Raw genomic sequence first — 3,117 nt, forward strand, 5'->3', positions numbered from 1 at the left:
TATTTGAATGGGAAGACTGGATAGTAGAAGATGGCCCCATACCCCTTCTTCATACTCTGAATATTATAGATTGTCGAAAAATAAAGGAGCTTTCTGATGGCTACTGGTGCTCAGCTCAGCAGCAATTAGAGAGTATAAATTTGGTAAAAATATTATTTCCCAAGATTCAATGGTGCAGATGGAATCGTAGTAAAATATTCTTAATTATGAGTTATGACAATAAGAGATAAGTTGCCTATATGAATATATTTCTCTGATATTAGAAAATGACTCACGTCAGTTGTAATGTGTTCCACCAGTAACTAGGATGTAGTTCACGATATAGACATACGAGTACACTCTGCTTCAAAAACTATAGATGAGCATTATTGCTAAAGCCATTTCATTAAAATTTGCATAGACGCAAACATCTAACAAAAACCAAACAGTAATATAATGAAACCAAGAAACAAACGACTCTAAATATCTGGGACAACCAAAACCTATAAAAACAAAACTTAGCTCAGGAAGGTCCTAAGATATTTGCGACAACCAAAAACTTATGAAACCAGACTCATCTTAAGCTTGGTCTTCAGTCTCCGTGATAACCTTGGTTGCGGGAACAGACTTAGACACAAAGAAATCAGTGTATTCTTGGTACGGCGATTTCGAGAATCTGGTCTCTTTCCAAAACTCTGGTGTAAGGAACCCATATGTCTTCTGAAGACAATCGAACGTAGCCTGTGTGGTAACACCAACAACATCAAATCCACAAATTAATCAATCAATCACATATAATGAAGAAACAATGTCCATCAAATTACGCAATTGAGTTGAAGATCATCAAAAAGAACCACAACCATCTACAAATAGCAATTGGCTACACTTGCAACTACAAAAACAATTACACAACAGCTATTGATACAGTGTGAATGTCATTATCACACAATAAGCAAATGTGAACCAAATCAGATTTGGCAGCTAAACCTAAACAGATGCATCGATCAAATTAGCTAAAAGGAGGAATCAAAATCAAACCTTGACAAAGTTCCCAAGGGCCAAGGGTTTTGGCAGATCATCAATACCAGCAAACTGAAGAACCTTCTTAGGAACCCAAGCAGCAACAATACCAGCACCTCTGGGAGCTGGAACCATCCTCACTGTAACAGAACCACATTTCCCAGTAACCTCTCCTCAAGGCACAGTGTGTGGCTTCCCAATCTTATTCACCCAGTAACCTCTCCTCACCGGAATCACTGAAAGCTTAGCTAGAATAATAGCTCCTCTAATGGCAGTAGCAACCTCCTTAGAACACTTCACACCCAACCCAACATGACCATTTCCATCTCCAACCTCTGACCAGCTCTGGTTTGTTTCTGAACAGGCATGATCTTCATAACCTCGTCTTTCAACGAAGGTCCGACTAGTAGATCTATGATTTGGTACTCCTTTACAGGAAGAGTGGAGATAGATCTGCTCTAGCTTCTTGATTTTATCATCCTTCACTAGACGGCCCAGTTTCGTCACTGGTACCCATTTCTCTTCTTATGTGGCACGTCCTCCACGTCGTCCACGACCTCTTGGACCACGATCACGCCCACGGCCTCCACTGATTCCACGACTGAAGCCACCACGGTCACCACACGCTCTGCGCCGACCTCTCCACCTCTTTCCGCCATTGAAAAAAAAACCTTAGAAACGGCGCTTAAGAAAGTAAACGCTACTAGATATTCACCCGCATTACACCCGTATGTCTTTGAAGGAATTGATCCTTCTTTGAAAGAAAGTAAAGGCTACTAAATTATATTATATTATCACCCGCATTATCACAGATATGAAACTGAGTGATAATCGGATCGATCTTTGAAGGAATTGATCCTTCTTTCACGATCTGAGGCTTCTAGACAGTGGAAGGGAGGAATATGGTGAGTTATCATATCGTGAAAATAGGGACAAATCTTTCTACTTTGGGTGTAGTTATCTTATGCTTGCTTTTGATTATCTAATTAATTTTCAATCGAATAAGCAGCTAAGTTGTTTCATTAATTGTTTTTTTGTGTGCAGATTTTGACTGTTTTAGATCTGAAAAAGCAAGTATGAGATAAGTTTTTGAAGATAGAAGAAAATAAAAGAAGATTAATGGTTTTATTTGGCAAGTTCAAAGAATAAGTTTTGTAATTTTAAGGTTTATTTTGTTTGGTGTACATTGAGTAATAATTTTAAGATAAAAATGGTTGTCTTTGTAAATTATTATATCTAATATTATTGATTATTTTCTGCTTTATGAACTAAATCACATATTTTATAATTAAAATTCTAAAATTCAAAATTTAAATTCAGATTTAGATTTTTGATGTCTACAAATATATAATAGCATATAAAAATTGCTACTACACAGTATTTAATTACAGACAAATAAGCGCTATTGTATACTACAATACGATAGCAAAACAAAAAAACGTTATCTAAAGTGTCTGACTTACAATGACGGGCGCAGATATAGCGTTTGTCAAAACGCTATGGTATTGATAGATAGCGTTATTCAGATGCCGTAAAAACTCATTTTTCTTGTAGTGCTAGTAAAAGACACAATATAGGTGGACAACAGAATGGATAGACAACTAAATTGGTCTATCATGTCTCTTCAAGTCATACACAATATAGGTAGACAATAGAATGTGGCTTATGACTAGAAGGACATGTTTGGTGGACAACAAAATGAGTAAACAACTAAATTGGTCTATCTAAGCTCTTCTAGGCATACACAATATAGGTGGACAACATAATGGATAGACAAGTACATTGGTCTATCTAGTATCTTCAAGTCATACACGATATATGTAGAGAACAGAATGGGTCGTGGTGATAGACAATATTGGTGGACAACGTTTTTTAATGGTTGACGAGTAAATACGGATGGACATCGCAATAATGCTTCGTCTACCCGAACAGTTTTCAACATAACAACCACCAAAAACCAAATAACGCAAAGGACAAATGATGGTGGATGGACAACAGATTTACCTCCATCCGACGAAGTCCGTAAGATATCCCTTACTAATATCGGCATCTGGTAAGTCCAAGTCACCACTGAAACAATAAAAGTAAGGGTAAAGAGAAGAAAACAACAGGAAAAAA

At 37.0% G+C, this 3,117-nt stretch overlaps 1 pseudogene; it reads right to left on the reverse strand.

Annotated features, from left to right (window-relative positions):
- On the reverse strand, positions 258-1,943 carry LOC104787238 (annotated as a pseudogene).

The sequence above is a fragment of the Camelina sativa genome, chromosome 5, assembly GCF_000633955.1.
Source record: "Camelina sativa cultivar DH55 chromosome 5, Cs, whole genome shotgun sequence".
In the NCBI taxonomy this organism is placed as follows: domain Eukaryota; kingdom Viridiplantae; phylum Streptophyta; class Magnoliopsida; order Brassicales; family Brassicaceae; genus Camelina; species Camelina sativa.